This window comes from Schistocerca cancellata, chromosome 1 (assembly GCF_023864275.1).
Source record: "Schistocerca cancellata isolate TAMUIC-IGC-003103 chromosome 1, iqSchCanc2.1, whole genome shotgun sequence".
In the NCBI taxonomy this organism is placed as follows: domain Eukaryota; kingdom Metazoa; phylum Arthropoda; class Insecta; order Orthoptera; family Acrididae; genus Schistocerca; species Schistocerca cancellata.
The window spans coordinates 1083680370-1083691603 of NC_064626.1; the positions used below are offsets into that span (position 1 = coordinate 1083680370).

Sequence of the window (11234 nt, forward strand, 5' to 3'; positions counted from 1 at the left end):
GAGGAGGGGACGAATTTCGAATTTCTGTATTGCAATGGGAGAAAATGACGGGGTTCCAAAAAGTGACGATTTAATTTTGTTGAGTAGTGTTAATTAACTCTATAAAAGTAGCAGGCTCAGGCTCGGATTACTGCGTAGCGAAAGGAAAAGTGTCCTTGATTTTACGAAAGTCCAACGTGGTAGTATCTGTTTCCAGGTATATATCAATGATATATATGTTCCCGTTCAAACTCAAATGCTTCCAAGTCAGAACTTCTTTTGGAGACAAATTTCTGCTGCAGAGGTATAGGTTATTTTATAAGCAGAAGCAGATTTTACCATGTTCCTAGGGCAGCTCAAGTTGCTACAGCGGTCCTATCAGAAATGACGAGCCTCGTTGATGTTGTTGTGTTACAATCTGAAAAAAACATCGATCGTATAAGACAAAACTGCGATCGTTTTCGCAGAGACTCCCTTTGTATTTCTTCCAGGCAGTTGTATCTGTCATATTCACACCACACACCGTTCTATAAGTCAATGTACGGTTGTCCACTTACAAAGACCAAATATTGCGGACAATGGAGCCAAATGATAAAGCAAGACGAAAATAATTTTCAGCTAACATTCCGGACAAATGTCTTCAGGTGAAACTGTTACGTTCAAGATAATATGCATCGGTAGAAAAGCATGGGACATCACTGGTTTCAGACAAGGAATCTGATGACAATACAGCCATTGTGAAACTTCCCCTTTGTATGTAAAGAATGACAGTGATAGAAAAATTCTTACGTTATTTTATTTTCAAACAGCTGAGAAAAACTGAACGTACTCAGACAGTTCTCTCTTTACTTCTTCTGATCAACGCTAAACTGACACACAATATTTTTAGCGCAACACAGTCTGACTTTCAATAATCCCTACAAAAGAATGGCCCTGACTAACAGTAACCTATACCTTTCATGAATCACTTACCTCACAAAAGTCTTCGTTACTCGAACTACCGCAATACAGCGAGCGCCAATACTGCCAATTATAACTACTGAAAGCACTAACTACTGATAGGTAAAGTTAGCAATTCAAAAATTTTGATAGAGAACAAACAATGTATTTACCTTAATATATATATATATATATATATATATATATATATATATATATATATATATATATATATATATATATATATATATATATATATATAAAGTTCATGACATCCAGTTTCCCAAATTTCCTTTTTCTGACGGACACATGTCCAGATCGACCGCTTGTAGTAACATCTCAAAACTCTGGCATCTCTCTCCCCACATCCACCACTGCTAGCGGCTCACCTCCACCTGCCAACGCTACGCGCTGTTCACATCCAACTGCCCAACACTAAATAAGCGAATATTCCAATAATGAGTCCAACCAGCCGCAGACTGCACACAGCGCAGTCAGCAATTTTCATACAGAGCACTATGTGGCGTTACCAACATCGCTGTGTGCTTGCTTCAGCGAACACGGCAAGAAACTGAGTACCATCTTGCTATGCTACGTGCAAACTAATGGTCCCTGTATAAATGTGTATTACTCAGAAAACAAATGTAATGTATACCTCATTTTATAAGAAACTTCACGTATCTTGTAACGCCGGAAATGCATATCAACCTATTTCCATCTATTGCACTATAAATTTTTTCTTCATTTTGTTACCTGAAAATATGACATTTCTGTGTCTTTATATATTGTAATTGTTTTATAATTTGTATATATATATATATATATATATATATATATATATATATATATATATATATATATATATACACCGCGCTTTCGGGGTTCGGCAGCACGTAATTGCGCTCGACTTGCTGTGATAGTTTCTGGCACGGTGTCGAGGACGGGAAACATTAGCTGGCACACATCAAGAGCCCGTTTCGCCTGGTGACCATGTCGAGAAGAAGGCGCGCCAACATTCAGCTTCTGCAACAGCGATGGCCGACAATTAGTGATTGTCGCCACCTCCTCGATCGATCGATATATATATATATATATATATATATATGCATTTATGTCGATGTATAATTGGTTTGTTTTGTAAATATCATTTGTATTTTTATGCTGGGTCTTGCCTAGGGAAAACTATGGTATCGAACGATTACATCGATAGGCCGTGTGGAGAACCAAAGTGTTTAGAATCTTTGGTAGTGTTAACTCTGTCGCATGGAGCACGGGCAGAGCAGAGTCTGGCTGGCTGGAGTAGGGCGGTGGAGCAGGTGTGTTGAGTGACGCTCCCGCGAGTTGCCGCGCTTTCGGGGTTCGGCAGCACGTAATTGCGCTCGACTTGCTGTGATAGTTTCTGGCACGGTGTCGAGGACGGGAAACATTAGCTGGCACACATCAAGAGCCCGTTTCGCCTGGTGACCATGTCGAGAAGAAGGCGCGCCAACATTCAGCTTCTGCAACAGCGATGGCCGACAATTAGTGATTGTCGCCACCTCCTCGATCGACGACTTCAAACCTCCAATCAACTAACGAGGAAGACTGAAAGCACTAAAATACAGCAACTTAGCATGAACCTTTGTTGCTCATTGTCCCTATTGCATTACCAAGCAGGGTCCCTTACTTTTCCGAAATGAACCCGAGTGTCGTTGAAATTCAAACGCCAGCATTTAAGTAACATCATTCCATTTCACTGCTTTAATTTCAAAGTTCGGTTGAAGTATTCATAACTGGATACAGTAACCAAACAGAACTATATTTAGATTACACAAGCACAAATTAAGAGTGCATGTTTTGTTACCATATTTTAGCTTACCTGTGACTGCAGCTCAGCTTGGTACGTACTAAATTTTACTATTGTCAATTGTTCAAAATCATTTAATTCAAGTTCAGAGTTAAAGCTCTTATTTCTAAATTGCGTAGATTCAAATTGCTTTTGAGATGATTGTTGAGGTAGCGAAGACTAACCTTGTTTTATTTTGTTTCGTAGTACTTCAGAAACAAATTTCACGATTAATTTCAGTCACTAAATTAATTTTAAATTTTCCAGTTTTATTAATTCTTTTTCTAAATTAGGTCAGAGTGTAGCGAAATTTATTACTTCTGACAAACATTCAGTTTTCACACAACACATGTCAACCTTCAGTTACCACGCTTTTAGTTCTAATTATATGTGCATTAACCTTTCTTTTTCAGTTATAATCGCCGTTGACCATAGAACTGGCGACCGTAATTTTCCCCAAATCTCAGACACCTAATTAACTCCAGTTAATTGTTAATGTAACGACCGCACATTTACTTCCTTTATTAACTTTACCCTTTTTCAAAATTAATTTGCACCAATTTCATTTGCATTTTTCCTTTCATTTAGATGTAACCATTCCTCTCCTTTACCGACAGATTAAGTTCGGTGGCGATTGCTTTCCCCAAAATTTCCATTAGGTACATGCGGTTTAATTTTTCACTGTCATTAAGGTCGATAAGTGAGGTGGAGGTTAAAATCTGTCTTTGCAGTCGCTTGTGTGATAAAGCTACGAATTGGTGAAGAGTATGAGTATGTTGCATTCGGAGAACTCTACCACATTGAATCACATCTCCTGCTACCGCAATGCTAATATCGCGATAAACATCGCACAGCTGAGCACCTGACGTTTCGTAACAAAAACGTAATGCCTTCACTCAGTGGCCAACTTAGTTGGGATTGAGAGTCGAGGTTTCTGGGCTGACGACATACACTGTAGATCTGGGCAGATAATGATCACACTATTACGTACGACAGGTCGCTGGAGCTGCACCAGATACGCTCCAGTCTTCGTCGTCCTGCGCTTGGTATGTATCTGGAGCTCAACAGGCCAAGGTTCCGCCGAATGAGTGGCCACGGTCGGCCTTTGATCTGTTCATTGTTTGCCGGTACAGTCCCAGAGCTCGTTAACGTACGGCCTACCAATGCACTTCAGGGTGAAACGACAGGCCTCAATCAGTTCTATTTGCTGTGTTGTTATCAGGGATTGGCCTTCGCAGGCTGGCAACTGGAGACCCCTTCAATTAACAGAGGCACAGGCGGCGCTCCGCTCCTTGTTATTCCCGCGTCGTGTTCGCTGCAAGCATCGTGTTTCGCCAGCCGGCGGGCTCCCCACGTGTTCAGCCAGGCGGATACTTGTTATCCTTCAGTGTGACGACTCGGAGCAGGCCCACACCGGTCCCACGTTAGAGTTGGAATTCCTCCTGAGTAAAGAGCTTGTTAGTTCACAGAAAATGCTCAATGACGGCCTTGGAAATTCCGGAGAGAGCGAATGTACGAGGATGGAAAAATTACCGACAATAAGCACATGAATTTCACGGGAATGATATTTTGATGAAATGCTATTCACAATTCGATCACAGTGAACCCTGAAATTTCTGCTTATAACGAACACTCCAAGGGCCTGCACACAATACACCTTGTAAAAGTAATTAACTAATTTTCTGTAGAATAGTGTAATTGGAACTTACGAAAAAGGTAGTTTATTCTGTATTATACATCAAATGGTTTTTCATTTCTGTACTTCAAAGGCTACAGACTAGAAGGGGAAGATTAACTAGCCATACAGTAGGACTATACACTTCAAGAGTACTTCAAATTATCTGAGGCTGTGTACAATGGCCTCGCTTGGCTGAACTGTGAGTCTCTGAGCTAACTTGGTTCGTAAACTTCGTGGCTCTAAGGCCTAAGTACTAGTGAATTGGGCATGTCGTGGAGTCAGACTTTCTCATGCGTTACCATCACCAAACGACGCTTTTTTATGTTCCTCGTTGCTCCTGTTGCACTCGTTGTTTGTAAGAACTTAATACTCTGGACAGAGACTTAAAATTAATATTTAATTTATAATATGAATCACGTAACAATAAAGCAGTCAGAAGGTTTAGTGGTGATCAAATTGAAAGTACTATGCTTTACAATTTGTGGATGCGGAGAATTTTTCGGCGAGAGTTATTATGTATGTTCGTAGCCTTCTTATTGTCCAGCCGCGACATTGCAGTTGCTTTCGACTTTATTGTGTTGGCAGCACACAAGGTTACAAGTGTCACTTGGAAATTCCGACTTATTACTATTGGTTCCTGTCAGCTCGGATACTGTGTCTTCTCTGTCACAGCAGCTGCTTCATGGAAGTTCATACTAGGAAGGGAAGTACTTTTGTCTGTTAATATTCTCATCTCACTTTATTGTAACAGCTAGATTATATTCTTGAATTAATAATTTCGTATTCACTATGACCAAGTTCCCTACATTTTCTAACTGATTTAAAACTGAATTAAAAGAAGTATTTCTTTCTAATAGTGGTGTTTCAGAGCTTGTAAATGTTCCTTTCTATGTAACGCCGAAAAGTTACCTGCCAAACGTCGTCGGTATAGTTAAATCGTGTAAGTGAAGATCATCATATTCCTAAAATACTGTGCTCGCATCTCGTGGTCATGCGGTAGCGTTCTCGCTTCCCACGCCCGGGTTCCCGGGTTCGATTCCCGGCGGGGTCAGGGATTTTCTCTGCCTCGTGATGGCTGGGTGTTGTGTGCTGTTTTTAGGTTAGTTAGGTTTAAGTAGTTCTAAGTTCTAGGGGACTGATGACCACAGATGTTAAGTCCCATAGTGCTCAGAGCCATTTGAACCATTTTTGAACCTAAAATACTGTCGGTTGTAGCAGTGACCAGTGCACTCAGGAAAATGAAGTTTTAGTCTATAAACTAAACTACTCCCGAACAGGCCATGACCGGCCGCCGTGTCATCCTCAGCCCATAGGCGTCACCGGATGCGGATATGGCGGGGCATGTGGTCAGCACACCGCTCTCCCGGCCGTATGTCAGTTTCCGAGACCGGAGCCGCTACTTATCAATCAAGTAGCTCCTCAGTTTGCCTCACCAGGCCTGAGTGCACCCCGCTTGCCAACAGCGCTCGGCAGACCATATGATCACCCATCCAAGAGCTAGCCCAGCCCCACAGTGCTTAACTTCGGTGATCTGACGGAAACCGGTGTTACCACTGCGGCAAGGCCGTTGGCAGTATTAGTCTATAGTCACCATTTTTCTTTATTTTGCCGACTGGTTACCGGTTTCGGCACACAATACCATCCTCAGGTCATCCCCGTCCCATTTGGGAAGCGAGCCTGACAACTGTGATCTAGTGGACGAGTTGAGAATTTTGGCTTAACTTATCTGCGGCTTTGGACAGGTTTCAGTACCTACAACGATTTGAGCATCACTGATTCCTATAAGCGCTTGGAGCTCTGGTGCTTTCCCAACACTGCTACGACAGTTTACAAATGTTACCGATGGTTCCTAGATCTAAGTTTCCCCTATGTTCGACTTGCCCCCTTTGAGACTGAAGCACTTTTCGTGTTTCCCTGAGGCCCTTTAACCTAAAAAGAACGCCCAGTTCACGCCACACAGCCATCGCTACCTGTGTAGCCGCCTCCTGCGTGTAATGGGCCTATTTAGCGGAACCTGAACCCCAACCTCCCTATGGCGCAAATCGAGGAATCTGCAAGTTACACGGTCGGACAACCATGTGACCCTCTGATTCACATCTCCACTCGTCACTGTACCAGAGGTCCGCAGCCGATCATGTCGACTATGCTGCGAACGAAGAGCTCTGCTTTCATATGGGAAGCAGGACTGGCAGCATTTTCCACTTCCGATAGCCACTCGAATCCAATGGGACTGTGTTCCGATGCAAAGCGACAAACGTCGTGGTACCGACATGAGCCACCAACTGCAGTTGGCTGCACCCTGTGCCGTTCAGTACCCCAGTAAGCACACAGAGTGCGCATTGGCTTTCTCCGCCTCCATGGCAGCCTTGTCTCTAAGGGACCCCATGATGCACCTAACACTTGATCTCCCAGCTACCAATAATCCCACCCTCTATGACTGATCGGTTCTTGCAGCCTGAGAGGGTTCCTCTGAAACAGGACAAGCGACTGCATCTTGCTGAGGGACAGTATAGCATACCGTTAAAATTCCGAGAGCTTATATTACTAGAACAGTCAGTCAATATATTGCTTCATTCTACGTATATATTGCGAGAAGACTATGGAGGCAAAATTGAGTTGGACCTTTGACCAGGCTTACAAACGACGATGGCACACAAAGTTCAGTCCTAGAGATGGGGGATCCGCTCTTGAACTAATTCATAGAGTTGAATCTTTCAAAGGAGTGAATAATCAGTGATTCAGAAAAAAAGAACGGTAGCTCCAAACGTTTCCCACGGCAGAGAGAGACAGAGAGAGAGAGAGAGAGACGGAGCATATCAGCAGCGCCTCTGCTGGTCAGAACACAGTGCACGCCACACAACACAGCAAGCGCCGGCCTCTGCCCTGCTTCTACCTTGGCTGCCTGCATTGTGCAGTGCCCCATTGGATTTTGTGTTTCACATATGCCGTGCCGTCTCTGTGCGTCGTCTGCCGTGTGCAGTGTCTGGCGCAGCTTAACTTCGCATCGCACTCTGTCGGCGATCATTTCAGTCGCATGTCCTGCTCTCTGGGCAGTTGATGCGAGCAACAGGACAGAGAGCCACCTAGCGGATAACATAGGAACTACTTGCAAAAACCTGCTCGCAAGGGAACAGACGATTTGTCTCGGAGCGGGTGAGTTCACCGCTCCCCCCACCCTCGGAACTCGCCCGCTCAACGCTCACCCCACTGTCTCGACTCTAGCCAGAGCGTTGAGCAAAGCGACTCAGGTGTCACTGTGGTCTCTGCGGTCTCAGCTCACGCAGTAATACAGCTCGCAGCTCGACCTGCTCGACTCAGCGCCTCTGCATCGGAGTTCGTCCCTACTGGATATTGTTCTTCGTAGTAATACCGCTATGTATATTACATTATTATGTTATGTATACATCAATTGTTTTTATTTTATTTTTATTTGTTTAAACTGATTAAATTAGGTTCCTGATGACTCCTCTTACTATAGGATTTTTATTATGGACACTCGAATTTACGCTTTCATTACGAGCGAACCGATAAACGTATCGCAAAATGTGATACACCAATATTTTCCTTGTTTTATTCTGCGTAAGGCTATATGCAGCACTTTCGTTTTACAGTCAAATTTATATTTATTTTTCTTATTCTGGTACGGATTTTGTGATTTTAGGCGTCTTCGGAAGGAAACGTTCACTTTAAAAATATATGGCTTGCGATGTATTTGTATGAGGTTAATGAAATTTTAATACATTATAGCCAAATATATTGTTAATGTAAATCTCAAGTTACAACATTTTCCGATCACCCAAAAAACCACGATAGTGCAAAATAAGTCAATAATCAAAAACTTTGTCATATCGTGGAAATTTCAATAAACAATACAAAATTCTTACTCATTATCTGTGTTACTTCAAAATAGGATCAAATAAGATCAAAATACAGGTATAGTACTGGAATAAACCAAGTTTAAAGGGCAATGTGCCTTCCATTTATTTTCTATTGTAAATGAGTGGTGAGTCATGAAAAAGAGCTAATTCATTTCAGGGAGTGAACAGTTCTGATCCAATATCTGAAAAGAACAGTTTTGCCCATCTCTATTCAGTCCACCACACACCATGAGGTGGCTTGCAGAATACAGTTATAGATTTAAATGCAGATGCACGGGATATCTGTTAGTTTCAGTACATGACTCCATCATACGCTGAACGGTTTGTAAGTAGGCTGTTTAGGTTCTTATATTGGTAATGCTGCCGCCACGTAGCGCTCTCTGAATGAAAATCACTGGCTGTGCTGTGTGCAGTCTGTGGCTAGTTTGCATTGTTGTCTGCCATTGTAGTGTTTTTGCTTATACAACTTTATACATCGGTACCATATTTCTCCAACACAGAATTACACAGCCACCTGATTATTTAACAGAGAAACAAACATTTTTTTTACTACATCAGTGACACATGTTTACGGAATTACACAGTTGGGTAACTTCACACTTACGAAATTGTATTTTGTCTGTACTTTGTGAACTGTTCATATTTTTTCGGACCCATTGTGATATTATGAGAGCTTTGAATGATATATTTGGTATGGGATCACGATTTTTAAAGTACGTTTGAGGCAGATGGCACTTTTTACATGAGTAGAGAATTTTTTTTTAATTATTGGAGGAAGCTACGACGATTGTGAGAGTTGACTGAGGTGTTATGATGTTATTATTACGATGACTATGTGTATTATGCTGTTGCGGTATGTTTATGATCAATAAGCTGATGCTATATGAGTTATTTGATTAAGCTACGTATCTGTTATGATGGAATATTGAAGAAGTGTCAACGAATAAGGTAAGGAATAATGAATAGTGTTTAGGGACTCTGGTTTGTGGAAAAGGATGTTGGAAACCGAGAATCGTACTTTAAGAGTTATGAAATGTGTGTAAATGCGTGAGTGTATCACAATGCCGGCGAAAATTTTTTGGACACTGTTATATTCATAAGATTTTGTTTCTACACATTTGCAACGCAAATTCTCGACCCGTGAAATTTTGTATATGAGACTGTCACTGTAGCGGAAACTGCTGTCATAAATATTTCCATAAGAAATTTAAGAGACCACCTTCACGTAATGCGTCGTGGGCACCCAGCTGTGCGACAGACGCCCAAAACAAAAAAAGCCATTAATGTGTGCCTTTCAGAGGCACAGGTAGAAAAAAAGGGGTGGCCATTATTCTCGCTGTTGACATTATTTTGTAGAAAGCATCGCAAATACAACACACTCAAACTTGAAAACATATGATTACACTGTGGAGCTCTTAATTTATGATATTTATTGAAATGCCTAATGAAATGACGAGAACATTTCACATTTATTCTCTTTCTAGTTAAGAGATTTGCTCATTTTCTTTAATATCTAGTTTCTAGCTGCACTGCAGCATTGGTTAAAATAAAATTTTATGCATGTACTAATATAGATATTTTATGCCTACAGATCCAGTAAACAATAACTTAAAAAAAAACGAAGGAGCACAAAAAGACATTTCCCTTCACAGGACTTGCATACATAATTTTCTTTTCAACTACTTGGTAATATTTTTCGTAGAATAATTTGTGGTGCACCACTTAATTTACATAGACATTAAGATGTGAATATACATTTCCCTTGTCTGCATTATTGTCTTTAGTGTAATGTTTTTTTTCTGCTTGAGCTATGTCATGTTTAGATATAAGTTATTTCTGCTGCTGTTTGCCAGGCATAGTGTTACTGAATTTGACTTTGTGTTACTCTGCTAAGCCAGTTTATTACTGATTTAGTTTTCTTGTCTGCTGCTCATTGCCTTATATTAGTTGTAATATTGTTGCTTACTTTGCCAATTTGAATTTTTTTGTCATTGCTGTTCGTGTTAATTGTTCTGTGCTGCTGCATTGCCTCATCCCTTAGTTTAGCATCTGAGCTCAGTAGATTTAAGTTAGCTTAAGAAGGGGTAGACTATATAAGAGAATGAGTTGCGATGAATTTGAAGAAATGCACTGAGAGGTTATGCAAGAAAAATACAGAAAGCATGCTTGGATAGGATTTTTTTGGTGGAAGCAAAGGTTGACATAAGACGACAGATCTATGGAATGAAGTTTTGGGTTGGACTGCAGTACCAAATGTTACACTGAAAACAAACCCTGTCCTTTCCTTTTGTGTTATCCCACTATGTGTTTGTGTACCCTTGTGTATTTGTTTTCTTCCTGTCTCTGTGTAGTTTCATAGAATTTTTTCTTCTTCTAATACTAAGATACATTCACTATGATGAGGAATACTGTTATCCTCAAATATAATTGGCATTAATAATATGTTATTTACCTTGTAAATATGCTTAGACATTATTTATTCTGTTTTTTTTAATGCTCATGTGTAAAGTTGATGTTTCAAAAGTTATTCTGATCTTTTATGTATGTACTCATGTCATAATTCCTGTAACACTGATGCATATGTTTATTTCGATTCTTTTGTAAAGTTTGTACTACAAATGTTATCTGTATGGTTATGTTCTTTAATGATGTATTTTGTACCTTTGTAATTGTATTCTCATGTTATAATATTGTAATTGACACCAGTTCATCATATTATTAACTTGTAAGTTACATTTCACTACACACATTTCTGTTTGTCATAGTATATGGACAATATGTGAGAGGTAGGGACTGTTAGTGTTTGCACGTGTGTTAATAATTCAGCAAGGGACTGGATAGCAGCATTGCTGGTTCTAAGGACAATTCCAAAAAGTTTGTGAGTGCACAAGTGGTGGTTATGGCTTGCTCTATTATCCGCAAGACTCTTCGATGG

The 11234-nt window shown here is 40.7% G+C and overlaps 1 pseudogene; it reads right to left on the reverse strand.

The window, feature by feature from the left end:
* Nucleotides 1-5875: 5875 nt before the first annotated feature.
* LOC126095597 (5S ribosomal RNA) lies at nucleotides 5876-5993 on the reverse strand (annotated as a pseudogene).
* Nucleotides 5994-11234: the final 5241 nt, after the last annotated feature.